Source organism: Odocoileus virginianus, chromosome 19 (assembly GCF_023699985.2).
Source record: "Odocoileus virginianus isolate 20LAN1187 ecotype Illinois chromosome 19, Ovbor_1.2, whole genome shotgun sequence".
Taxonomy (NCBI): Eukaryota; Metazoa; Chordata; class Mammalia; order Artiodactyla; family Cervidae; genus Odocoileus; species Odocoileus virginianus.
The window spans coordinates 20,149,825-20,177,533 of NC_069692.1; the positions used below are offsets into that span (position 1 = coordinate 20,149,825).

Genomic DNA, 27,709 nt, shown 5'->3' on the forward strand with positions numbered 1-27,709 from the left:
AACCGTTAGCGAGCAACTGGCTACTAGCGACCGTTAGCAATCCCGCTCAGCCATTGGTCGGCATCGTAATGGGCCCCGCCCCCAAGCAAGTGACAGTTAGTGAACAAGGTTAGAGCAACTGTTAGCATTGCCTGCTCAGCTATTGCTCGGCATTGTGGCGGGGGGGGGGGTGGGGGGTGTAGGGGAAGGGTGTCCGTCCACCAAGCTAGTGACTGTTAGTGAGCAAGGTTGCAAGGTTACGGAGCAACCACTAGCAGTCCTGGCCTTGCCAGGGACTCAGTGGTAAAGAATTTGCCTGCCAGTGTGGGAGATGCTGGAGACACAGGAGATGCAGGTTCGATCTCTGGGTCAGGAAGATCCCCTGGAGATGGAAACCGCTACCCCCTCCAGTATTCTTGCCTGGGAAATCCCATGGAGAGCGGAACTACAGTCCATGGGGTTGCAGAGTTGGACCTGACCGAGCACTGCACATTAGCAGTCCTGCTCAGCCATTTGTTGTCATCACAGCAGGGCTTTCTCCTCTCTCTCCCCTTCCTTTATATTAAAAGGAGCCTGAATTCAGACTGAAGGATGATTTTTTAAAATTAATCTTTATTTGATTATAGTTGCTTTACAGATGGCATTAATGGTAAAGATCCACCTGCCAATGCAAAAGAGGTAAGAGACATGGGTTCGATCCCTGGGTTGGGAATATCTCCTGGAGGAGGGCAGGACAACCCACTCCAGTATTTTTGCAGGGAGAATCCCATGGACAGAGGAGCCTGGTGTTTATAGTCCATAGTGTTGCCGAGAGTCTGACGCGACTTAAGGAACTTAGCACAGCACATAATTGCTTTACAAAGCCGTGTTAGTTTCTGCTGTACAACAAAGTAAATCAGCTATATTTATACATATACCCCCTTTTTTTGGATTTCCTTCCCATTTAGGTCTCCACAGAGCTTTGAGTGGGATTTTCTGAGCTATACAGTAGGTTCTCATTAGTTGTCTATTTTATACATAGTATCAATAGTGTATATATGTCAATCCCAATATCCCAATTCATCCTACTACCCACCTTTGCTCCACTGGTGTCAATACATTTGTTCACTATGTGTTTGTGTCTATTTCTGGGAGATGGTTTTTTGAGATGCTAGTCTGCTATCTTCTCAGTCTGCCAGCTGATTAAAGTCTTTATTCTTTGCCCCAACAGTTCGTTTCCCAGTTTATTGGCCTGTGGTGCAGTGAGCAGAGTGAGCTTGGGCTCAGTAACAAAACTAGCAGAAAAAATCCTGCTTCTCAAATTTTTCTATCAAATGGCTGCTGCTGCTGCTGCTAAGTCGCTTTAGTTGTGTCTGGTTCTGTGCGACCCCATAGACGGCAGCCCACCAGGCTCCCCCGTCCCTGGGATTCTCCAGGCAAGGACACTGGAGTGGGTTGCCATTTCCTTCTCCAATGCGTGATGGGCATGAGGGCAAAACCCCACCATGCTGGATAAACACATGAATTTCCTACATTTCTTGGTACTGTTGGCTTCCTTGGCTTCTATCAAAAATAAGTTAGTTTTTGATTGTTGTGGAGAGTTTTTGAACCATATTTATAACTTTCATTTCATATAAGTCAAAAAGATATCTTCAATCACTTTAGCATATGTAGACCCATTTTTTAAGTCATCATACATATAAGAGTAGGTGTAACTCACTTCCTGAGAAACAGTCTGAGAAAACAGCCCTGATAACATGGGCCCAGTATGCAGTGTTGAAGATACAGATAGTTAAACATTTTCCTGTTCTTTTGACATCTATCTTTTCTGTGTGTGTATATCTGTTGAACTCATCAAAGTCTAAAATATTTCAATTCAGCATAAAATTGCAGTACCAATTGTCATATGGCATATATTTTATCTTGTGCTGGGACGGGAAAGCATATCTAAATGCATCATGCCTATGCTCAGAAGTAATGCAAATCTTCTTCTATCTTGCCACTGCCAGAAATAAATGAAAATGATAGTAGATAAAGGCTAGAAACATTTTTCTGTGTTGCACTGATGCAAAATTTTGTGTGTAGTGATCATCATCATGCATTAAGCATCCACTGTAAGCCAGACATTCTAGATGGGCAGAATATTGAAGGCATAATTTCTTCAACTCTCATTAATCAAAAACAAATAAACACAATTTAAAGTAGTTGAGAGTAAAGAATAAACACTGAAATTTTTAAAACACCTAAATAGATTATATGATTTATAAGCAGAACTATATACATTCACATAGTTTTTTCAGCCTATTACAAGTCTCCACTAAAGACTCATTTACCTAATTAGATAATTGAACTGTGTCTGTGCCTACACATGGTTGTTACCTTATGTGAATTGTGTATGAATTGTATCCGTAGTACACAGAATAGAGAAATTCATGAATAACAGGTGTTTTAATGATTGTTTTTGTTAAAAGCCTGCAGAAATGCCCATGTCAGAACCACAGAGTAAAGAAAGATCAGTGTATTAAGAAGGAGCTGGCCCGATGGAGGTCCATAATGAGGGTCACACTGCCCTGATGGAATTTACCGCTGCTCAGAATATGAGTCCCTGTGTTACCAGTGTAAGAATTTGACTCAAGCAGGAGGTCTCATCCTGGTCAGAATCACAAGGACCTGAAGCACCTGAATGAGGTGATCAGTTCACAAATGGAGAACCACTGCCCTACTGTGTCCAGAATGTTGCTGTCTTTTTTGTCTAGCCTCTCTTTCTGACCTAGCAGTCCCTGGGGGAGCTCATGAATAAATGTGGGTGGTTGTAAGGGATGTGCCAAGTAGACCCAAGGGAAGTGTGAGGAATCTGCTGAAGATGTGACTTCCAGTTTCCAGGAGAACAAAGGATCTCCATCTACACTGGCAGCCCGTGATTCCTAGATTTTCTCTTCTTCATTCTCAAAGCTAGTGGTGATCAATCCATGTTTCATAGAACCCTCGGGTTCTGTGCAAGGATTATTTTATGGGAGATGGATCCTCTTAAAAAGAGAGAATAAAACTTTAACTACTGCTCTCTCTACCCATTCTCTCCCTGTTAATGATACAATTTTAGCTTCTTCAGTCACTTTCCAGTCCTGTCTTCTGGTAATGACATTATTTCCCCTTAGTGGACTATTGGGACTATTGGGAGTTCCCAAACTCCCTGTCACTCTTTTACTGAGATAATCACAGAACATCAGCCATCTAGGGATAATCATAAGTCATAAATAACTTTTACTTAATTCTCATCATATGGTATTATTTCCTCATTTCCTTAGGAAGTTTTCAAAATTATAAGTGAGAATTTTACCCTTTACTAGTAGGTACTGTTATTTGGTACTCTAGATCTTTGAGCCTGAGGTAGATTAACAAAACTTTTTATATTTCAATGCAATATTGAGAGAAAAACATACATAAAATATATATAAATAGGCAAGCCTATATTCTTTTTTAGCTCTCTTAAACTCTTTACTCCATGTGTTTTATAAAACGTCATTACTTGCGTTAGAGATAGCTATGACATCCATTGGCAATCTCATACTCTTAAAGGAGTCAATTTTTAAAGAAATACAAAAAGTGTTTTACTATAATTATGGAACATATGTCAATTTTCATGCAAAAGGACTAACCCCATGTTGCCATTAGAAACAGAAGTTAACAAAACAGAAAAGTTTAGCCAGAGAAATATCATATACTTGAAAATCACTTTTTCCATTACACAGAAAAGCATGTATAAAGAGGCAGAGTGTAAGGTCCTTTCTTCATGCAGTTCTGCTTATTTTTTATTTATATAAAGAGAAGCAAAATAAACAGTGCCACTTCGGCCTATCCCTTGGAGTTAAAGTTACCAGAGGAAAGAAATCATGACTTTATCCTGGTAGAATTTTCCTTGAAAAGCAGTTGAATATTAAATCATGAATCACTAGTTTCTTAAAATATTTTTTAATATCTTGGGTAAAAATTGTAAAATAGTCTGCTCTCTGATCTTTAAAACAATTATTTGTAGTCATGCTTAAGATGCAATTTGTGCAAGAGAGTTTCTTTTTTGACTTTCTCCTTCCCTTTAAAAAAAAAAAAAATTTAGACTCCCTAACATAGTCAATACTCTGAGAAAACCTGAAAATATTTATAACTGAACAACAAACTTATAGAAGCTCAAAGTCAATTACCTCTTGTATAAATATGCCTTAGGCAGATTTCAACTAGTTTTTAAGAAGCAGAAGTTTAAGCTTGCTCAAGAATTTTATTCATGCAACAAAATATGCATTATCTACTCTTATTTCCTGCCCTCTTCTCCTCTGGTTCCTCTTACTTCTGTCTACCATTTTTAAACTTAGAAGCATTATCTGGCCACAGCTACACAGTCAGAAGTCTTTGAGAAACATGTACCTGTATCCTCTTGTTTAATTAAATGCTTACAGCCCCACTGTTTCTTTACCTTTAGACTCCAGTGCATGTTCTTATTTTAGATTACTCTAAGAAATCTCTCATTTAGGGTGGGATGTTTCAAAAGAACAGCATCGAAACGTGTATATTATCTAGGGTGAAACAGATCACCAGCCCAGGTTGGATGCATGAGACAAGTGCTCGCGCCTGGTGCACTGGGAAGACCCAGAGGAATCGGGTGGAGAGGGAGGTGGGAGGGGGGATCGGGATGGGGAATACATGTAAATCCATGACTGATTCATGTCAATGTATGACAAAAACCACTACAATATTGTAAAGTAATTAGCCTCCAACTAATAAAAATAAATGAAAAAAAAAAATCTCTCATTTAGGTAATATCATTATACAACATAGGTTAACATTTCATCCTTACCTTGGAATATCTGCAGTTCTTTTTTGCCCCTTTCATGTAAATATCCAATAACTAGGAATTAATTTGTACTTGGGATAACCGTTTTCCAAAATAACTAGTCTTGGCTCAAAAAAGACTTTAGCTGTAAATTATCTGTTAAAAATTATTGAAGTTTTTGCTTATATTTTTCAAAGGTAAAAGATATCTAAAGATAAATATAAAATATTTGAGACCATAACAGTAAAAGTATAAAACATCATGTTTGAGTGTTTGTTTATGTTATTCAGGACTTATCTGAAGGTTTTCTGTGTCATTCAGAAAAACAGTTCCTTTGTAGCTAATCTATACAGATTGTATAGAATTTGGATCCAGAAACAAGTTTCCTCTTTTTTACTTTCACTTTTGACAGGAAAATAATATATTTCCCCTTGTCCATTTTTAAATCTTATCCTTTTAAGAGGGAATCAGAGTAGAAGAAATATCAGTATCAATACAAATGAATGCCTCTAAACCCCTACTAAGTTACATACTGTTCTTCTGTATAGTACAAAGAAATAAGGCATTTCTTTGCCTTCAGTTTACTTATAAGTAATTCAAATAATAACACACACAGGAAAAAATAATAACACAAGTGGTTCATGGTTCAAGAGTTATTGCAAGAACATTCATTCAACAACTATTGAGTTCTGAGGATGTGCTAGGCATTATATTTTAAAAATGAGGATAATTGTGAATAAAACTGGTTGCTTTCCTCTAGGGAGATGAGGATAAAGAAGCAGGGACTCGGTGATACAAGTCCTTATTCTTTATTCTAAGAAAAGTGAGAAGGCATTGAAGGCTTTTAAATGGAGGGTTGACATCACTGGTTGTGTGTATGTTTTGTTTTGTTTTTTTAAATCACCCAAACACCATGAGGAGAATTTAGTGGAGAATTTAAAACTAGAAGATGAGAGACAGAAAAAAGTCATGCACTGTTCAGGCTATAGATGCAGTCTTAGAGGTGGTGGTGGTGGTGGCAGAGGAGAAAAGGAAAGGGTTGTTATTCCCTTCTCCAGGGGATCTTCCTGACTCAGGGATCAAGCCCAGGTCTCTTGCATTGCAGGCAGATTCTTTACCATTTGAGCTATAGGGAAGTCCCAAACTCTTGGTTGTGTCTGACTCTTTGCAACCCCATGGAATAGTCCATGGAATTCTCCAGGCCAGAATACTGGAGTGGGCAGCCTTTCCCTTCTCCAGGAGATCTTCCCAACCCAGAGACTGAACCCTGGTCTCCCTCATTGCAGGCGGATTCTTTACCCGCTGCGCCACCAGGGAAGTCCAAAAAGGAAAAAGAAAGATAGAAAAGGAGACAAAGTAGATAGATTTTGAAAAAAGTATTAAGAAATAAAATCAAAAGGATATGATAATCAGAGACTAGGGGGAAAACCAGAATTTAATCTACTCTGATTCCTTGTTTAAAGGTTGAAGGCCAGGCTTTTTGGCTTAATTGATGGCTTATGGTGCTGTTTACAAAAATAGAAAACACTGGAGAAAAGGTGTATTTGAGAGTAAGTTTTTATGAATCCAGTTATGGAAAAATTCAGTTTGAGGAGCCTACAAGACATTTAGGTTGAGATGTCAAATATTCAGTTAGAAATAAAAGTCTGGCAATGGAAGAAAATGTTAAACTAAAGATTTGAGTCTTCATCAAATGATAGCATTATACACTTTGATGAGCTCTCTTATCAGCATCTACAATGGAAAATCAGGTGATTTAGATTGGGATTATCTCACTATGAATTAGAAAACTGGCAGCATTTCATGGGAAAGAAGGCTGGATCATGAAAGATGTAGAGAAATGAATGAAATGGCAGGAACAAAATAAAAGTAAAAATAGATTGTAAAGATTTTGGTTACAAGTAAGATAAATACCAACTCAAACTGGCTTAATCCAAAAAAAAAAAAAGTGGAACCTATAAATTCACACATAACTGAAAGTTTCAGGGTATTCTACCTGCAAGCAGGGGTCTGTCCATGGGTGATACACCAAGATCAGAGCTCAGATTCTTTTTTTTTTCAGTAATTTTTTTGGTGTTTACTTAAGTTCTGTCAAGTTCTCCTCTAATGATCCCAAGATGATTCCAGATGCTGTATGTTCATATGCTCATGTCCAGCAAGAAAAAGTCTTGTTTGTTTTTGCATAATAAGGCAATGAAAACCCCAGAATGGACATCATTGAACTATTAAGATTATTTTTAACTAATCCAGGTATACCTCTGGAGTGAAGATAAATCCTCGCACTAAACTACTCAAAGTATTAGGAAAGGGGGATAGGAAGTCTAGGTGTTACATTGTAAGAAGTCTTAAATACCAAGTCAAAGACCTTATTCTTAATTTAACATACCAAAAAGAGTTCTTGTATTTTGAACTGAAGCAAGATCCAATGAAATTATTTCAAAAAATTAAGTTTTGAGGCAACTATAGTACATATGGCAATGTTTAAAAAAAAACAAAAACAGAAAAAGAAATCTGTTAAAAGAGCCTACAGCAATACTTTAGGAAAGATAAAGTGAAAACCCAAACTGTGATTGAGTAAAAATGTTGATGAAAGGAAGACAGTAATGAAGTAATGGATATGACTGTATTTCAGATGAAGAATCCATAGGACTTAGCAAGATAGTAAGAATAAACTTTATGGTGGAACTTCAAAATCTTCCACTGAGATTTCGTATAAGGTGATAACTTTGGCACAGAGGCAAAAATGGAATCTTTCTTTGACCATAATACCTGACCCTTTTCTTTTAGTCTTAATTCTGAGCTAGGCTTTTCTTTTCTTTCTTTTTTTAAAATAAATTTATTTATTTTAATTGGAGGCTAATTACTTTACAATACTGTAGTGGTTTTGCCATACATTGACATGAATCTGCCATGGGTGTACATGTGTTCCCCATCCTGAACCCCCCTCCCACATCCCTCCTTATCCCATCCCTCTGGGTCATCCCAGTGCACCAGCCCCAAGCACCTGTTCTTCTAGAAAAAGCAAGAGAATTCCAGAAAAACATCTATTTCTGCTTTGTTGACTATGCCAAAGCCTTTGACTGTGTGGATCACAATAAGCTGTGGAAAATTCTGAAAGAGATGGGAATACCAGACCACCTGACCTGCCTCTTAAGAAACCTACATTCAAGTCAGGAAGCAATAGTTAGAACTAGATGTGAAACAACAGACTGGTTCCAAATAGGAAAAGGAGTACGTCAAGGCTGTTTATTGTCACCTGTTTATTTAACTTATATGCAGAGTACATCATGAGAAATGCTGGGCTGCAAGAAGCACAAGCTGGAATCAAGATTGCCAGGAGAAATATCAATAACCTCAGATATGCAGATGACACCACCCTTATGGCAGAAAGTGAAGAGGAACTAAAAAGCCTCTTGATGAAAGTGAAAGAGGAGAGTGAAAAAGTTGGCTTAAAGCTCAACATTCAGAAAACTAAGATCATGGCATCTGGTCCTATCACTTCATGGGAAATAGATGGGGAAACAGTCAGAACTGTGTCAGACTTTATTTTCTTGGACTCCAAAATCACTGCAGATGGTGATTGCAGCCATGAAATTAAAAGACGCTTACTCCTTGGAAGGAAAGTTATGACCGACATAGGTAGCATACTTTATAGAGACATTACTTTGCCAACAAAGGTCCGTCTGGTCAAGGCTATGGTTTTTCCAGTAATCATGTATGGATGTGAGAGTTGGACGGTGAATAAAGCTGAGTGCAAGAATTGATGCTTTTGAACTGTGGTGTTGGAGAAGACTCTTGAGAGTTCCTTGGATTGCAAGGAGATCCAACCAGTCCATCCTAAAGGAGATCAGTCCTGGGTATTCATTGGAAGGACTGATTCTGAAGCTGAAACTCCAATCCTTTGGCCACCTCATGCGAAGACCTGACTCATTTGAAAAGACCCTGATGCTGGGAAAGATTGGGGGCAGGAGGAGAAGGGGATGACAGAGGATGAGATGGCTGGATGGCATCACCAACTCAATGGACATTAGTTTGGGTGGACTCCGGGAGTTTGTGATGGACAGGGAGGCCTGACGTGCCGTGATTGGGATCGCAAAGAGTCGGACACAACTGAGCGACTGAGCTGAACTGAACTGTGACCTATTACTCCCCACACGCACAACTTTCCAAGAAGGCAAGTTCCAAACTCAGAATGAAACCTGCCCTTCACTCCACTGAATGAGAACTTACAGATTACATGCCTGCTTAGCAAATATTTTTTATAGCATTTTGTCAACTTTCAATGAATGTTAGTTAGCAACAGAACACCCAGTGGTTTAAACAAGTACAGTTTCAAGTGTTGGTTCAGCTGCTTGTCAGTAACAGGGCTGATATCTTTGTATTTCTCTGGACTTTCCTATGTTTTATATCATTGTGACCAGATGACTGCTCTGTCTCCAAGTATTGTGGCCTCATTCAAGGCAAGCAACTGTGTGGTAAAGAGCAGAGGAACAGAAGTCTTTCTATTTATCAATAAAGCAAACTACTGCCTGGATTTCTTTCCCAGTGTACTTCTTATAGTTCATGGGCCAGAACAGGGTCACGTAACCACTCTTAGCAGTAAGGGAGACCAGAATGAACATTTGATTTTTTGTTCTCTATTTTGTAAATCATAGCAAGAAAGTTGGGAATGTTTTCTGGGTGACCAAACAGTAATTCTACCATGAAAACCCATCATTCTAGAGGGTGCTCTGTGCTTACATATGTATTACACTCTTATTTTGTATTTGACTTTGTATTTCTCCATACATGATGCCTCCTCTACCCTTTGGGACAATATCTGCATAATTAATTTCCAATTTCAAAAATGGATCTTTCATTCTCTTTTTCCATTAGCTACTACTAACATCTGTTTAACTCATGCAGTAAAGAAGCTGGAATTTTGGCTTCCCTAAGTAGGCAACATATATTGACTACAAAGGATATTATTTTTATTTAAGTGGAATTATCTTGGGAAGCATTATCCATGTGTAGTAAGATATAGCAAAAGTACTAAATGATTCCATAGGGATTTAGTGAATGTATCATGTCTTATCTTTTATGAGGTGTGATAGAGTCTCGCAAAAGAATATATTTTAAAAAGGCTTCATCAACCTTAGAAAGAAATTCAGCATCAAAATGTAGCACCTGCATATCATAAATAAAATTAGTAATTATATCACTTGATGCAATGTTTAGGAAAATAGTCAGTTAAAGCCGTATGAATTCAACCAGAATCCTCTGCAGGCAAGAGCATCATGCAATTCTGACTTCACAATGACATGAAATTTTAAATGACAACTGTGCTAAATCAGGGAGCAGCAAACCCAGGCCAAGTTTAAATTTAGTAACATTGCTAGTTTACTGAAAATAACCTTCTCCATAGCAGATTCTCTATAAATTTCAGGTGACCGACTACTTGTTTTTCTGTTCTGTTCAGAGATTATCAGGAACCCAGAGGTTTCGGTGTTGTCTCCCCTTCTCAATGGCCTTTCTGGTGTCCACCTCAGGAGTCTCCTTGGCCAGCCTTGATACACTCGGAAATTAAACAGAGGATCCACTGCATATATTCTTCTTGAAAATTTTCATCGTATATGTTCAGAACTTACCAAATAAGCATAAGGATTTGAAGGTAAGAGAACTTTGGAAGTAACTCACATTCTTATGTAACTCTTAATTACATCAAAAAGTGAAAATTAAATCTATTTTTTAAAAATATACAAAAGTAAAGGAAATAATTGACTATAAGGAAAAATAGCTAGTTATGTGTAGTTAGTTCTACAGCAAAAAAAGTAATAAAATACGAAATTTAAAACTTTTATACATCATATAAAAAATATAAATATAAGTATGGCACAGTGGTTATCTTGATATCTGAAATCAGTTTAACACAAAAAAGCATGGCATACAGTGGTTCTCAAATTTTAATATGCATGAGTTAAATGAGGGGAGAAGGAGGTTTTTAAAACGCTGATTCCTGGGCATATTTCACAGATTCACTATGGTCCAGCAATTTGCATTTTTTACAGCTACTCACTCTCAGATGATCCTGATGAAGATGGGTCTTAGACCTTTAAGAAACAGAGAAATTAGCATTTAAAATAATGTACTTCTAATTTTCAAACTACATTAAAAGGGATTTTATATGGCTTGTTTCCTACTGGAAACAAGGAAAGCATACTTTAAATTAGTGCTAAATTAGTATTCCTTTTTTGACCCCCCCAAATTGAATTATTAATCCTTTCTAATATTCTTTTTTTCTTTTTCCAATTTAGTATGATGTGCTAATTCCCAGATGTTCCTATCTCTCTTTAGAGTGACAGTCCTGTCATTGCTCTCTTCAGCTGTTTCTCTGTTCCACATAATGTTTTGGTTTATTCAGATGTTTATGGATCTAATTCTAAGAAATATCTAGATGATAATAATGAACTACTGCTGAGGCTGGCTGAATATTTCTTTTCTTATTTTGAGGGTTTGTCTTTTTCTCTCCTTTTTGAAAACTCAGCCTTTTAATTCAAAAGAACAGATCTGCGTAATGTGCCTTTAGCTACTCTTTTTTCCTCTGCGGCTTAAACCTTAAAAAGTATTTGCTGTATTTATAACAGGGTACATGTATGTTTATTACATATCACTTTATTTTATTTCTGTTTCTGTATTTCATTTAGCAACTTCATCTTTATTATTTGCGATTTTAAGTTTCTAAAAGATTTGCTTTTTATTTCAGTAAAAGAAGTGATTGGTATTGACATATTCAGACCTTAAATTGTGATGATTTTTTAAAGATTCAGTATGATATTTTTATAGTGAAGAATGAAGTTTTTAATCAAAATCCATTGAATTTCAGACTTACTGCTATTTTCTGTTAGCCTTTGTGTGAACTTATTCATATTGTATAGATTTTCTTGTCCATAAAATATCAAAAGGCAAGAATAAACTTTAATCAAAAAAAGTGTGCCCCTATAACTCAAGTTAGCTATGCATGTTATTTATTAATATCACACAAAGAAAATTAGTATAGTCATATGCATAAAATAAAGCAGCATAAAAGTTTAAAATATATATATAAAACTGAATCATCTCACTACACACCAAAAGCTGACACAGCATTGTAAATTAACTATACTTCAATAAATTTTTTTAATAATAAAATGAAATAAAGTAATACTTAAAGTAACTAAAACAAAAGATTTGCAGAATTGTTTTAACTGTAATGATAATTTTCATGTATATTTGCTGTCAGAACTGTCCTCAATAATAAGATTGCCATCTGATGATAAAGTTCTAAAATTTGTAGTAAACAAGATGATAAAAATTCTTAAATATGTAGTACATAAGTTTAAGGTCAACAGAGTCTCCAATAAGATTTCATGAAGTTTTTAGTGTAGATCTTCTATAATACTTCTGTTTCAAAAAAATAGAAATTATTCTTTCACCCTTTCGTGGAGAAAGAATGGAATTATGTCTTCAAATGAGCCACATTCATTATCATCGGTGTATTTATCTTAAATTGTGACTCTGTAAAGAAAACTTACAATGTAGTTTTAGGGAATCTTAGTGAAACAACCTCCATACTTGTGAAGTGAAATATACAATAAAAGAGTAAATTACAGAAACTTTAGAGAAGCATAAAGTTTTAGAGCAAAAATGGAGCATTGAGATCTTCTAGCCTAGTCCCTTCATGTACTGTCAAATTTACTGGTAAAAAGCTTAATAACAAAAGAACAGTAAACATCAGTCTGGTCAGGTATGACTTATTAACAAGGAGAAACTAGGCAATATTTTGCAATATTTATTTCTTGTATGAGAAAATGAACTTGAAGAAGCGAAGAAAGTACCTGGTTACTTATAATTCAACTTGAAATCATGAAATATTTTAGTTGTCAGTAGATAATCTACCATGACATTAATCTAGAAATGAAAGTAGCAAATATAGGTTTATTTCAGGCTGGCCTATCTATATCTGGAAGTCTGATATTGAGAGGGAAAAAGAGCTGAAAGAGGCATTGAGCTTTAGAACAGTAGAGCCATCTTGGACCATTTGGTATAGGAGAAAGGAGATTCAAATATATAAGAATCTCTGGGAAGTATTAGTGTTATTATGAAACAGTGTAGTAATGATATTTGTGAGATGTCCAGGATAATTAAAATGTGTTTATTATTCTCAGTTTAAGAAATTGGAAGGTCATTTGAATTTATGGAGCAAAAGTGAAGTTATTAATGTGGCAAAATACTCATATTGTAAATGGAAACAACAAATTATAAACCATGTTGTAATGTGGTTCTCATTTTTATTAAGAAATACTACAATGCATAGGAAGAAAATTGAAATGATCTGCATCATAACATTATTCATGGTTATGATCAATTGATGAAATTATGGTTGATTTTTATTGCTCCTCAGGATTTATACAACTTTTTCTAAAGTATATCTTACTACAGTAATTTTAGCATATTTTTAAGGGCTGAGAGAATATTTAGTTATCTGGGAAGTTCACTTTTACAGAACTGTAAGATAGCCCTGCTAACGGTTCTCTAAAATAGCCTTTAAACAAGGTGCTTGCATCTTGTAGTATTAAGCTGATTTGAATGTGAGAATATTTACTTCCAATTAGGTCAAAATGAATTTTAGATGTAATTCTTATTTTGTGGAATATTGCAGAAGATAAATTTCTCAAGTTTTTCTCCTCACTAAACACTGAAATTTTTGAATTATGATATTAATTTCTTAAAATAGTCTTTATTTCTGTATCATGTAATTCCAATTTGTTTTCAAGAATTTTCTAACTATAATAGCTTGCTCCATTTGGAAGATAATTTTATATATTTGGTTACATTAGTGTTAATATGTCTTTGTTCTTTAAATCTCCGGTGTAACATGCGGTTAGTCTTACTATTATTACTACCAGCTGCAGTTGGCCTATGATTTTGTTCATTCTGTTTGAATCCAAAGTAATTAGCTCTTTAGTTTAATGACAATATTTGTTAATGGGTTTTTAGGGCCAAATTCTGCTGTTAGAGAGTGGGTGGTATATTTGAAGATAGAATCTGGCCCTTATGTTTTAAGCATAAGCTGTGTAATTTAATTTCAAAATGATGGTTTAGAGAGTTTACAGTAGGAAAATGAAATCTGCATTTATCTGAAGTTTGTCAGTTTCAAGAAACAGAAATGAAAGTGAAAATTTATGTAAATGAACAGCAAACCTACTCTAAATTCTCCAATACAGCTCTTCTGTATATTGTGTCATTTTGTGCATAGTTAGAATAAGAAATGAAATATGTACTGCCACATAAGGGAAATTACCTAATGTCTACTTGTAATTATCATTTCATATCTTATGAAATATTTTTGATCATTGTATTTTTTCCAGCTTTATGGAAATGTAATTGACATATAACATTGTGTAAGCTTAAGATGCACAACGTGATGATTTGATACTTTTTGGAATACAGTTACCATGATACCATGATTACCATGATAAGGTTAGTTAGCATATTCATCACCTCACCTAAGTAAGAGAAGATATCTTAAATGTTCTCACCACACACATGAAAACTGATCGTTGTATTTTTGAAAGACTCATGAAATGTGAAGAATGTTTGCTTGGGGATCACTAGGATTCAAAGTCAGACTCAGTTTCCTGGCAGTGGACTGACCTTGGGAAAATCTCTTTACCTCTCCCTAGGCCTGTTTTTTCTTCCTAAAGTGGTGCCTTTGTACCAGATAATCCCAGTAGTCGCTCTAAAATAAGTCTGACTTGCTTTAAAAGAGTGTTATGGGAAAGATGTAGCTTCCTAGGTGGGTCAGTGATAAAGAAGCTGTCTGCCAAGGCAGGAGACACAGGAGACATGAGTTCAATCCCTCAGTCAAGTACCCATGGAGGAGGAAATGGCAACCAACTCCAGTACTCTTGCCTGGAAAATCCCATGGACAGAGGAGCCTGGAGGGTTACAGCCCATGAGGTTGCAAAGAGCTGGACACGACTAAGTGACTGAGCACGAGCATGATGAGGAAGGCACAGAGAAGGCAAGGAGAATGCAATGACCTGAGCTAAGTTAGTAGGTCTGGGACAGGGAGGCCTGGTGTGCTGCAGCTCATGGCATCGCAAAGAGTTGGACAGGACAGAGCAACTGAACTGAGCTGAACTGAAAAGGCACTCTGGAGAACTTTCCTACAATGACTTGTTACTTTTATTCTGGAAAAGAGAGAGATTGGGAGAGTCTATGTAGAATAAGTTGTAGGTTACTCTGTTAGAAATTTACAAAGAAATCAATTTTGGCCAAACTTAACAAAGTGAAACCCACCTAGTAACAATTGAGATATTCAACAATGAAATAGGGTGCCTTGAGAGATCGTGAATTCACCATCATTACAGGAAAAGAAAAGGGGTACCAAGGATTTTATGATCTGCGAAACTGGCTTCAAGGTGTAAAAGTTAGAGGCACATATTCTGGACATAGTAGAATTCAGCAAATATTGTTGAGCCCTTCTTGAAGCAACTATTAAAGGACAAACTCCATCAAACCAAGAGATGACTATAGACACTGCTGCAAAAGGACTGCTTATGAACATGGAATGCACTTAATTCTAAAACAATTATGGAGTTTAGGGTGACACAAAATAGAGCAAAAAACTATAATATCATATAGAACTAAAGTAACTGACAAAATTATAAGGACACAGCAGAAAGAAATTGGTGCATAAAGTTAGTTGACCGCTTTATTTGCAATATCTATGAATCAGTAGATACTCTTTAAAGCTGACAAATCAAGTCATAAAAATATAAGCTAGAAAAAAGACATTAAGAAAAGTCATATTAACACTCAACTTTAGGTGGCACAGAATGAGAGAAGAAATTGTTCTTTTTCTATAGTTATAAATTAGAGGAAAATGTGTACTCTAATAAGTATTCTTAAAAAATTACATGCATATGCTAAGCAAAGAAAACATCATAAATTGAAAGTCTTTTAAGACTTTAAAATCTTTAATAGAAGCTTGAAAATATTATGACAACATAGGTTGTCCTATCTTTCATATTGATAAATGGAAAGAAACACGTGGATTTTTTTTTAACAAAATATTTTCAGACTGGATCACAGTGCAGAACCAAATTCTATCTATACAGATACCAGGATACAACAAAAGCAAAGTTTTTCAAAAATTTGAATGTGAGAGGATAGGTGGAGAAGAGTAAAGGGGATGGATACGCTGTTAAAGCAATAGTCTGGACAAGCAGTGAGAAGGGAAGAGCAAAGAGAAAGACATAGATGCAGTACATCTTTTGAAGGAAGAATTACCAAAACTTGAACTCTAACTGGTTAGAGGGGATAATGAAGAAAAGAAGGGCCTGGAGACTGACCCTATGTGTTAACAATAAATTTGATTTTTACTATAATACAACAGGGAGCGGTTGGAAAGGTGAAGGTAGCAGAGTCACACAATATCAATTGCTGGTGCTGGGTATTGAGATGAGTCACACTTCACCACACTACACAGAACCCTGCAAATTCCATAAGGAATCTCCTTTCAGAGCTTTATGGTCAGTCTACCATTATGGTAGTTGTTGGCACTTACTACTTTAAGATTTATAAAAATAACATTTTCTCTTCACTTTCACAACTACCCTTAGGGTATTCAATTCAAACTTCTATTTCCCCTGATGTTTGATACTTTTCTGATGGCATGTTTCTAATTGTTTGAAAACAACTGTGGCTAATGGGATTTTTGCTTCAATGAAATACATAGGATATCACATATTTTCTCTGTCTATATCAGTAGATTTCAAGTCTTTTTAACACTGGATTGTGTAAAAATAGAAATTGCCTCACAACCCAGTACACATATCCAACTGTTTATCTAGTCCATTAAAATGATACTAAAAAAAATTTAAAAGGTGTACTAGACAGATACAATCTAAAGAAATTAGGAGGTAGAATCTTAATATCAGAAAAAGTGATGTTTAGGGTGAAAGGTATTAACTAAAACAAAAGAGAAGCTTTCTGTGAATGCTGATGTATAACACATAATCAGCTCAGTTCAGTTCAGTCGCTCAGTCATGTCCGACTCTTTGTGACCCCATGAATCGCAGCACGCCAGGCCTCCCTGTCCATCACAAACTCCCGGAGTTTACTCAAACTCATGTCCATTGAGTCGGTGATGCCATCCAGCCATCTCATCCTCTGTTGCCCCCTTCTCCTCCCGCCCTCAATCCCTCCCAGCATCAGGGTCTTTTCCAATGAGTCAACTCTTCGCATGAGGTGGCCAAAGGATTGGAGTTTCAGCTTCAGCATCAGTCCTTCCAATGAACACCCAGGACTGATCTCCTTTAGGATGGACTGGCTGGATCTCCTTGCAGTCCAAGGGACTCTTAAGAGTCTTCTCCAACACCACAATTCAAAAGCATCAATTCTTCGGCGCTCAACTTTCTTCACAGTCCAACTCTCACATCCATACATGACCACTGGAAAAACCATAGCCTTGACCAGATGGACCTTTTGTGGCAAAGTAATACATAATAAAGACATACAATTAAGAGTAAATAATGGTAGCAAGAGCTACCATAAGAGTTTGTTCAGCAGACAAACTTCTAAAAATATCCCAAGAAATATCAATAGTCCATATTTTAGGTGCTGAACTAAAATGAAAGAATGTCACCTTCTATATTATAATGTAAAACATGTATACTGAAATTTATTTTCAAGAGAAAGTTTTGATATCAAAGATAATTAAAACTAACTATTAACCAAGAATTAAGTACTTGATTATCTACCATTTTCTTCATTTTCAACAAAAAGTGTTACAAGTTGCTTCTCTTTGTGAAAAGAAAGATAGCTTTCACTAAGACTGTAAATGTATACATTATACTTTTTGATTTGAAGAAAAGTGGGATGTTTGAATTCCCCTAACCCCAACAGGTATTCTTAACAGCAGGGTATAATTTCAGAGTTTTTGCAGTCAAGAGGTTTCTGCTGAGCAAAAATTCTCATTCAATTTAGGAATGTAGATTATAATAATTTTCCTATCCTGCTCACAGCAGGTTTCCTGGCTGCATTTTCCAGACTCCTATGTTGAGTAGAAACAACTAGGTAACTTCAGTTCCAGATTAACACATCCTTTAAGCATAGTCTCATTAACTCAACTTAGTTATATTGCAAAGCCACTTAGCTTCACAGTGAAATGGAATATAGAATATAGTTGAATTGCTTTCCTATTGTAATACCTATTTATAATAAATGCAGTAGTGGTTTGTGATGGCAAACTTTGTAGAGCATGAAAAATTATGATGGGAAAAAAGCTTATTTTTTCTGACCTAAAATTGTAAAGAAATGCCATGTGTATGCCAGCATATGACAGTCCTATTAAAACAAAAGGAGAAAAATATTCAAAAAATTTTAATAAGCTATTATATTTTAGAGTAGCATTTTTTTCTAGATGGCACAATTTTTCTAATTTGCATACGTTGTCTTCAATTTAATTTCTTTCTCACTTGGCTTCTACTTCAACCAGATGGCTCAAAATTTCCTTACTTTGAGAAAGTAAAGATTGCTCTATTAGAATCTTTTTTCTGCTAGTATTAGAATAATCATATCTGGAATAAATTCAAAGTAAATTATGTAAACCACATTACTGTAATGTAGGTTACTAAGATATTGGCCTCATCTTTTGAATATGAAAATTCTAGATGGCAGTTTTATCAAGTTGGATTAAGTCAAATAGATTTGATGCGTGTCAGAGTCACTACTGGACAACCATGAGCTCTTCTAACTTCATACAGATACTCAGGGAGTTCACTTTGCTCTTTCATTAATTGCTTTTCTTTAGTGAGTAAGGTACGTGTGCACCATCCAATGACAGCTCCGTTTTCATCGTGCCTGCTCAACACTGCCAGATTCAGTGACTGATTTTTTTTATAGCAGAAAAAGTAAATGTCCAGCCAAGTCCAATATGAACTTTATCAGCTGTATTGGCTTGATGGGGTTTTTTTATGTGTAGCACTGTGATTTTAGCTGAAAATCAAGACCCATATCTAGATGCATTTTATTCTACTACAAACTATTTCTTCATTCATTCAACAAGTATTTGGTAATAATTAGTGAGTACCAGGCCATCCTAGGACTTAAGATGCATCAATGAGTAAAATATGGCCTTCTCTTACAACATGTAGACTATAAAAAATAATTATAACAAGTGAATTATGTAGATTCATAGATGGTGACTAGGTACAAAAGAAAGAAAACATAGACTAAAGGTGAAAAGAGGAGGGAATAATATAATAGGAGTGGGATCAGATCCATTACTGTTTGTACCAGCTCTTCTGGCAAGTGTTTTCCTATGTTCATTTTTATTGTCTTAAGACCAGAATATGTGGACTTGGAAGGTGGTGTGTGTTAGTCGCTCAGTCATGTCCATGGAATTCTCCAGACAAGAATACTAGAGTGGGTTGGAGGATGGGGTCCATTATCAAGTGAACACTGCTCACATTTTTTTTTATATACCAATAAGCTTCTATACGTTGACATTCATACTTAAGATACCCACCTTAGAGTGCCCAAAGTAAAATATTCAACTGCATGTGTTTATTAACTTTTAGCTTTAGAGCTTGGTTTTATCATAAGTAGTCTAATTAACAAGTTTTCTCCAAAGGATGCAGTGGAATTTCCAAAAAGGTCAAATAATGAATAAAATGTTACTTTAAATTTAAATTTCTTTCTTTTGTTCTGATAATTTATAATTCATAGAGTAACTTTAAATTATAGTATTAGTATAACCATATTCCTCAGTAATGTTACACAGTGCCTAATTAGTTCAAGAAGACTCACATGTGAAGTTAGAGAATGGTATTAATTTCTGGATTAATCTGGATTTTGAAAGTATCTAGTTTTGGACACTTTAGATTCTTTCTTGATTCCCAGAAAACTAAGGACTGAACTCCAAATTTGAGTACATATTTTTTTTAAGAACTCATTAGTCATTTCTAATTTAGTTCATTTTACGATGGCATTGTAAGAATTATTTTCATGTTGATAACCATGTACATCACTAACTGCCAGAGCTATAGAATCAAAGTCTGTTTGATCTGGAAGTGATCCCAGAAATTCTAGTCAAACTGCCTTTATTTTACAGGTGTGAAAACTGTGTCCCAAAGAGGATAAGTGATTTGTCCAGGTTAGATGGTGTATGTAGGTCTAGGGAGCCCATTAATAGTAGAACTAGTACAGGAATCTGTTCTTTAAAAATTCCAATCCATAAGATTTTTGGATAAATCCCTTTACCTGAGATTTCTCAACGCCTATTATTAAAATACTGTTTCCTTTAAATTAGGGCTTCCCTTGTGGTTCAGCTGGTAAAGAATCTGTCTGCAATGGGGGAGACCTGGGTTCAACTCCTGGGTTGGGAAGATCTCCTGGAGAAGGGAAAGGATACCCATTCCGGTATTCTGACCTGGAGAATTCCAGGGAGTTTATAGTCCATGGGGTCACAAAGAGCTGGACACAGCTGAGCGACTTTCACTTCACTTCCTTTGAATTAAGGGGAGTTTATCATATCTTTGAATTTCATGAAGTCATCTGATTAGTGAGTGTGCCTAGACTCCAGAAATGGCCTGTTATTTGGTAACCTCTTCTGGAAAATCCCATGGACCGCAGAGCCTGGTAGGTTACCGTCCATGGGGTTGCAAAGAGTCAGACATGACTGAGCGACTTCACTTCACTTCACTTCACTTCAGCTCTATCAAAAGTAACTTTTTTTTTTAGAATGATTTTTTAAGATTTTTTTCCTTTATAAATTAAATGGTTTATGAGTCACGAAATTACTTACCTATTAATCACTATATATGGCAAAAGTATAATACAACATTATTATTTTTCAATAAATTGTGGAAGGAGATAGTCATATATAGTAAAGTGCTGAGTTTAGAAAACAGCTTAAATAATATCTGGGCCCTGGTTTGTTCAGTCTTTAGAAAATGATGCAGAGTCATGTGAGAATTCTCTGAATCCTCATAAGGGAAAATTATGTAACTCACTGGAAAATAATGCCAGTAGATTTAATAGAGCAGAGAGGCAATATATTCAAAACACAAAGCAAAGTATGAAAAACTCTGTCTGCTAAGCCTAGGGAATTTCATATGCAAAAAAATTAAACAATTAAAGCAATATCAATTAATTTTCTAAGACAGTTTTTAGTTTCAGCATTATAATACATCTAAAACTGCTATACATTTTGTTCTTGTAAATGGATTCTAAATTTGCTTGAAATGAAGGGTATGACCATGGCTTTATATAATGATAAAATTGGTGTTTCTCATTGCGCAGAATAGAATATTCACATGTATTTCCAGGCATAGCATTTATAAAACCAACATAATTTAAATTTTAAGTATATTGAAAAGTATATATAGCATTAGGTACATGACTCTAAATGATTGATGAGAATGATTATGGAAAACAGCTGTAAATAACCAGGGTCCAAAAGACTTAATGAGTACTTTGTGAACTTAGCAGCATTTTAATGGTTTTGTCTGAAAGTGAATGAAAAAAATGAATAATTCATCCAGTTTTTACTTCTGCTTTTGTACAGTTGTAAATTCTGTAAGAGTACCAAGCTAAAAATTAGATCTTCTTCCTGTTCCAATATCCATGACACAGTTCAATTATAGTATTCTATAATCAGTAAAAATTAATTGAAAATTATAATTTTAAAAAAAAGAAAATTATAATTTAAAACTACATTCGGTTCTTATTAATGTGATGACATTATTAGTATTCTAGCATTAGGAATTTTAGATTGTTTCTTATTTTTAACAATAATTTTTAAAGGATGTTTAAGAAAATACACAGCTAATATACTTCAGATTACTAATGGAAAAAGAAACTGAAAATAACTGATTGATTGAGTTCATTTTATCAGAAACCCTTAGTAATATCCTTGGAAATTTCTCTTTTCCTCATCCCTCTCCCATAAATATTTATGGTTTAGAAAGCAGAAACATTTTTTGCATATTCTTTTTCCAAAAGTGCATTATTTTTTCCCATTTTTAATCACTTTATGGATGAATTGGTCTCTGATAGCCATGGGAATTAGTGGGCCAGACTTCCCTTCTACATAAACCTATGGGTCCAAGAGTACCTTCATTCTTCTCTTGGGCTGGGGAAATTGAACATACCTTTGCCTTTCACTGTCTTTTCACACATTATGTTAATTAGTAAGAATAAAAGTCATGTGATTGGGGATATGGTTTGACAGACAGTATCAGGTAATATAGCACCCAAATTAATATAAGCTAGAAATAGTGCCTTGGGGCACCACATTTATTGTGAATAAGTATTTGCATTTTATACATTTTTGTCTAGAGTTTAGAGTTGCATAATAAATCATACCATAGAAAGTAGAATTGTTTTCAAAATGGTAAAAAAATAACAAATGCAGTTTCTTCCCACAAAGAACTTTTAATCTATTTGGACAAGTAAAGCACAGAGGCATAAGAAGTCAGATGATACCAGAGTTAATAATAAATAAAAAATTGTTATATTTATTGACATTGCCATTATAAATTCTTTTTATATTTCATATATAAACAAATTCAGTGCATACAGAAGCTTAAACAAAAAAGTACAAGAGCATTTATTTGTTTTCTGTTGACAACAGAACATATTTCCTAATGATTTGTACTCTATACATAGGAAAGTTAGGTGCTTGACTCTTAACAGAGATCAAATGATACAGCCTAATGTTAGACTAAATCACAGCATTGCATTTCCCATTTTCTCACCATAGACTGTGTAAATCCCAGCTTGATCCTAGCTTGTCAGGAAATAACATCTTTCCTTCAAAATTTTGTATCTCCTAGAAAACTTAGGGGCCTTTCAACAAAATTTTTGTTCTTTCCAAAAGAACCAAAATTTTCAACACTGAGGTATTGTTTACTTTATGAAGAAACATTTTTATACCAATATATGTTTGGCTAAATATCAAGGATATTTGTTACTGAAACTAGAACTGCTTAGTTGTTCAGGTAACAAACTGGATTATTTCAATTTTATTTTGTAATTTGCGTTTAAGAACTATCACTATTGAAAGCAAAATCACCTAAGTACAGATCTTAACTTGATGAGTTTACGTCCCCATTAACCCATTTTAAGTTGAAATTATTCTAAGTAGGACATGTATTTCAGACACCTGACCTACCACATGTCATAGCTTAGCCTCACTTACCTTAAACATGCTCAGAATATTTACCTTAGCTTACAACTGGAGAAAATCATCTAACACAAAGTCTATTTTATAATAAAGTATTGAATGTTGCATGTAATGTGTTGAGTACTATACTGAAAGTGAAAAGCAGAATGGTTGTTTAGGTACAGGATGGTTGTTAGTGCATCAGTTGTTTACCATTGTGCTTATGTTGCTGACCAGGAGCTCACTGCCTCGGCCTAGCATCAAAAGAGAGTATCCTCTTATTGCTAGCCCCAGAAAAGATCGAAATTCAAAGCATGGTTTCTACTGAGTGCATATTACTGTTGCACCATTGTAAAGTCAAAAAATAATAAGTTGGGGAGCATCTATATGTACATAACTGAATGTTTATTAAAATCACACAGGAAGGTAACAAATATTTAGGCTAATTCTAAACTCATTTTGTTATTGTTGTTGTTGTTCAGTTACTAAGTCATGTCCAACTCATTGTAATATGAGGAAAAAAGGAAGTCCCATTTTTTTTTTCAGTTTAGTGGTAGAGCTGTCCATGACTGGATTTCCTGATAACATAACAGGGGTGGTAGAGAATAACACTTAAGAAGGTGAATTCTGGAATCATACTGCCCAAGTTCAGATCCCTAGTTCTGCTGCTTACTGTGTGATCTTGGACATTTTCAACTCACTGTCTCAACTTTCTCATATGTAAAATACAGATGGTAACACTGTCAACATCTTAGGGATATTGGAATTAAAGGAAATGAGTCACATAAAATACTTTGTAAGGTTCAACAATTATAGACTACTCACACTGCTACTATTCCACATGGCCTCTCTTGTTTTCTCAAAAATGAAATCTTATCATGGATCACTTTGATGTTGGTTCATTGTTGTTCCTTCATTGATGTTCCTGATTGTTCCTTCATTTTCATTGTTTTCATTAACTTGAAAATGAAGAAACTATATATAATTATATAACTATGTGTATATATGGCATATACATATACATAACTACACAGGAATTGCAAAAATAGTCAGGTAAGAGTGTTTAATGGAATGCTTTCATTCTCGGGATAATGATTGCCTTTAAATCTGCAGCTTGGGACAGGATTTAAATGACAACCTAATGGCTTTGTCATCATAAACACATAAAGGGTGTGGCAAAATGTGTACATTTATGCATATGGGCATGGTTGGTAAGGCTTTGAGTTTAAATTGAACCCACCCAGCAAGTTGTTTCATCAAAACAGTGCCTGGAAATGTTTTCATTTGATTGCTTGGTGGTTAGCTTTCCCGCTAAACCGTTTGGAGAATGGAGCAGGTGGGCAGTCAGGAGAGTGTGGGGCAGGAGGTTCTATCCCTCCAGACTGTTGGGCAGGGAGAGTGAGTGGTGCTTAACTGACACCCAGCTGTCCGTAGCTTTTAATCATCCAGAGAGCTTCCTTGAAGCAGCAGCTGCCTTAAGCACCACAGAACCAAAAGAAAAATACAACTACCCGAAGTAGCAAAGCTTCCCTCCCACATTCTATCACTCCGAGAGCTTATACCCACTCTGGGCGGCCATGAAACTGCTCTCCAGCTAAAACCACACAACCTTCTGAATCTAGGAAAGGACTCTTCAGGAACACTGAACATTCATTTAAAAAAAAAAGAAACGAAGAGTGGATGTTTCTGGATACTACTCAGGTTTTCTGAGTCAAACTAAAAAGTTATCAGTAACCATTTTGGCTGAAGAGACTAGCTTGTTTGTGTACTTTAACTCATTCTCTAATTCTCTTCTGTCAGCTGGCTTAAATAAAGAAACAAAGGCTATGAGAGGTGAAATTATGTCAAGTGTTCCACCATGTTGATGGTGGAAGCTTCCTTCTTCCAGGGATAAAATGTGTCATTGGATTGCCTCCTGATCATCATCAGTGAAGATCTGTTTACTTTTTGAGACCCATGGAGTATGAAAAAGAATAACAGTTTGTGTCGTAACCAAAAGTGGCTGCATTTGTAGTGTGCTGGCTTCACTTGTGCATTGTGGCACTGGGCTTTGCCAGATGTTTGAAGAGACTGCTGCAGGTTAATAAGGTGCATGCCTGCATGCATGATTTGATTTACTCCGGGGTCTAGCCACTGCATTCACCTTTATTTGTTAACCTAGCAGAACATTATTTATTAATGAGCTCTTCATGCTTTATTAAACCTAATGTCAAAACACCTCTGTGGGACCCTACTAGGCATGTTTTCTCTTTGTGATAATGCTTTCCAAAAGAAAATGAAAAATTATTCAGCAGTGCTCCAGTTAAAACCCAACAGAAAGTCAGTTCAATTTCTCTTGAACCTGTCAAATGGTATTTCTCAGTCTTTGTGAAAGATGCAGTATGGAATTGAAATTAAAGAATGCCTTCTTTCAGATGCCAGTAATTGCAGTCCCCACAAAACAAAGCAAATCTTCTGTAGCCCCAGAAGATGGATTCTTCAGCAAGGCAACGCTACAAGTTTAGCAGGAGGGGAAAAACAGAGTCAGCCTCTACAGTAGTAATGAGGAAGTATGGTTTATGTGGATATCATAGTAATTTGAGATTAGAAACAAAGTGAAATAGCTAAGAACATCTGAGTCACAAGGTGAATGAGCATAATTCTGCAGTGTGCTGAAACTTAGCAAGAGGTGCTGTTAGAAAAAGAGAATGAAACTCCTATGGCTAAGGAAGATAACCAGTGGGTATGATAGCATGTAAAAGTCATGGACCTGTCAGCTGAGCTTTCTCCTGGATTCCTGGAAAAGGTGTGGGATTCAATAGGGCCAAACATGCCATAGCAATGGGGAAATTAAGGCAAATGGATATCAGAGAGTAGATGAGTGCTGGCATCATGGTGTGAGACATCAGACACACTGGTCATCCACTTGTAGGGAAATTAAAAAACAGAACCAGCTGGGGCTCAGGGCCCCAGGCAAGAAGACTAGAGTTCTCTATCCTGAATTTCTTAACAGGAAGCTATTGAATAGAAACCAAGGTGTAAGAGGGAGGGAGTAGTTATTTTAGCTTAGTGGTCGGTGCGAGGACCCACCCCTACCACAGGACAGAGGAAGTCTATTGGTATCGAGATCCAACAGTCATGCTCAGTCCTGGAGTGAGGCTGTGTCTGCCGTTCCTGCTGTCACTAAGTATCGCTATACCCTGATCGGCTCACAGGCTGGGAGCGCTGATGATTTCTGCTCTGGGAGGGCTCAGATAAAGGACTCAGATATAGTGTTAGTATCTGCAAAGATCGTCTTTTGTCCTAACAATTTTACGCTCTCGTTCTCTAACTTTTGTAACTTAAAGAGGGTATGGCACACAGCTCAGTATTTAATTATGCCAATTTTGTAACTATCTTTTCTAATTACTTCTGACATGTAGTTAAGTATTAATTATTGAGCTCCTGTCATGTGCTAGACACTGTTGGGAATAAAAACCTGTCTGAGTGAAAAAAATTTCAAGAAACTTGTAGCAAAGGAAATAAGCATGTACAACTGTAATGATATTATTAGATGAATTATCTAGGTCATGAAAGATGAGGAAAAGCTCAGACATTGTCACAGTTTGGAGGAGACCAACAAAGCGTTACCACAGTGCAGTGTGGGATCCTGAATTGGATCTTGGACCAGAAATATACCTTACTGGAAAAACTGGTGAAATCCAAATAAACTCTTCAGTTTAGTTATAAGTAATGTCCCAATGTTAACTCTTTTGAAAATTGTGCCATGGTTATATGAGACACTTACATTTAAGAGTCTATGCTTTGATTCAAGGGTATAATGGGAACTCCTTGCAACATTTCTATAAGCCTAAATTCATTTCAAATTAAAAGTTTAAAAAATGCCAAATCCTGTAAGGAAGGCACAACTGAACACATTTAGCTGTTCAAAGTAGGAAAAAAATATCATCTACTTCTAATTGATGAGATAAGGTAAAGCTTCATAAATTATCAGCTCGACATTCAAAAATAAAATAAGGGACATTTCGAGGAAGAGAAAATAGGGTGGATAAAGGCATGAATCAAGGTTGATGGGAGAAATATCAATAACCTCAAATATGCAGATGATACCACACTTATGGCAGAAAGTGAAGAAGAACTAAAGAGCCTCTTGATGAAAGTGAAAGATGAGGGTGAAAAAGTTAGCTGAAAGCTCAACATTCAGAAAACAAAGATCATGGCATCTGGTCCCATCACTTCATAGCAGATAGATGGGGAAACAGTGGAAGCAATGGCTGACTTTCTTTTGGGGGGCTCCAAAATCACTGCAGATGGTGACTGCAGCCATGAAACTAAAAGATGCTTACTCCTTGGAAGGAAAGTTATGACCAACCTAGACAGCATACTAAAAAGCAGAGACATTACTTTGCCAACAAAGGTCCATCTAGTCAAGGCTATGGTTTTTCCAGTCGTCATGTATGGATGTGAGAGTTGGACTGTAAAGAAAGCTGAGCACTGAAGAATTAATGCTTTTGAACTGTGGTGTTGGAGAAGACCCTTGAGAGTCCCTTGGACTGCAAGGAGATCCAACCAGTCCATCCTAAAGGAGATAAGTCCTGGGTGTTCATTGGAAGGACGATGTTGAAGCTGAAACTCCAATCCTTTGGCCACCTGATGCGAAGAGCTGACTCATTTGAAAAGACCCTGGTGCTGGGAAAGATAGAGGGCAGGAGGAGAAGGGGACAACAGAGGATGAGATGGTTAGATGGCACCACTGA

The 27,709-nt window shown here is 36.0% G+C and overlaps 1 protein-coding gene across 9 annotated transcripts in view; it reads left to right on the plus strand.

Moving 5' to 3' along the window:
- Positions 1 to 27,709, plus strand: part of HS3ST5 (heparan sulfate-glucosamine 3-sulfotransferase 5) — a 296,033-nt gene that overhangs the window by 101,867 nt on the left and 166,457 nt on the right. For 7 of the 9 annotated variants that reach the window (XR_011481894.1, XM_070449926.1, XM_070449929.1 and 4 more), the window contains one exon: positions 10,239 to 10,430. The gene's annotated coding sequence lies outside the window, so the exon portion shown is untranslated. Of the gene's footprint in view, positions 1 to 200; positions 658 to 10,101; positions 10,431 to 27,709 lie in introns of those variants that run through there. The other 2 variants (XM_070449928.1, XM_070449927.1) reach the window with 2 other exon arrangements.